The sequence below is a fragment of the Nycticebus coucang genome, chromosome 9, assembly GCF_027406575.1.
Source record: "Nycticebus coucang isolate mNycCou1 chromosome 9, mNycCou1.pri, whole genome shotgun sequence".
NCBI lineage: Eukaryota > Metazoa > Chordata > Mammalia > Primates > Lorisidae > Nycticebus > Nycticebus coucang.
In genome coordinates this window covers 92,865,516-92,867,013 of record NC_069788.1, presented here as the reverse complement: position 1 = coordinate 92,867,013, position 1,498 = coordinate 92,865,516, and positions in this window count along the sequence as shown.

The window sequence follows — 1,498 nt, the reverse complement described above, 5'->3', positions numbered from 1 at the left end:
GATTATTGGTTAAATGGTTAAATGAAAATTATATCGCCCGGTGCAGTGGCTCATGCCTGTCATTCTAGGACTTTCAAGAGATGGAGGTGGAAGGATGGCTTGACCTTGAGAGTTCGAGAGCAGCCTGAGCAAGAGTAAAACCATCTCTACTTAAAATAGAAAAATTAGGTAGTGCCTGTAGCTCAGTGAGTAGGTCGCCAGCCACATACTGGTGGTGGGTTCGAACCCGGCCGAAGCCAGCTAAAGCAACAATGACAACTGCAACAAAAAAATAACCTCCATTCTCTTAAGCAAGAGAATTGCTTAAACCCAAGAGTTTGAGGTTGCTGTGCGCTGTGAATCTACAGCACCCTACTGAGGGTGACATAGTGAGACTCTGTCAATAAAACCCCAGAAAAATTAGATGTACATTGTGGTAGGTGTCTGTAGTGTGAGCTTCTTGAGAAGCTGAGGCAGGAGGATTGCTTGAACCCAGGAGTTTGAGATTGTTGTGAGCTAGAATGATCCCACCGCGCTCTAGCTTGGGGCAACATAGTGAGACTCTATGTAAAAAAAAATTATTTGTTATAGCCAGGTGTGGTGGTGGGCCCCTGTAATTCCAGTTATTTGGGAAGAAGGGTAGGGGAGGATTGCTTGAGCCCAGAAATTCTAGGCCAGGCTGGGCAACATATCAAAACTCAATCTCTAGAAAATATATGTATACATGTTACATGTAATATTAAAGATTAGATTTAAATGAACTTTTTAATCTTTTTTTTTTTTTTTTATGAGACAGTCTCACTTTGTTGCCCATAGAGTGCTGTAAAATCATCGCTCACAACAACCTCAAACTTGTGGTCTCAAGCAATCCTCTTGCCTCAGCTTCCCAAATAGCTGGGACTACAGGTGCCTGCCACAATGCCCAGCTAGTGTTTTAGAGCCAGGGTCTTGCTCTTGCTCAGGCTGGTCTTGAACTCCTGAGTTCAAGCCATCCACCGCCTTGGCCTCCCAGAGTGCTGGGATTACAGGCATGAGCCACTACACTGGCTTTTAATACAACCTTAAATAATAGGTTTCTACTAGAGGAAACCAGTAGGATACATCTATACAAACACACACAAAATTTTAAGCGGTGCCCATAGCTCAGGGTATAGGGTGCTGGCCACATACACCCAGGCTCACAGGTTCGAACCCGGCCCTGGCCTGCTAGAACAACAATGACAACTGCAACAAAAAAAACATCCAGGCAACATGGAGGGTGTCTGTGGTCCTGGCTGCTTGGGAGGCTAAGGCAGGAGAGTCATTTAAGCCCAAGAGTTGGAGGTTGCTGTAAGCTGTGATGCCACGAACTCTACCCAGGGCGACAGCTTGCAACTCTGTCTCCAAAAAAAATTGTTTTTTTTTTTACATAATAATGCAGTCTGACTAGACAAGTCTACTAAGGGTAGGTCAGTGTCTTGCGTTGGCAGCAGACACTGCAGTCCACAGATGAAAATTCTTCTGTGGCTTTTAACTAATT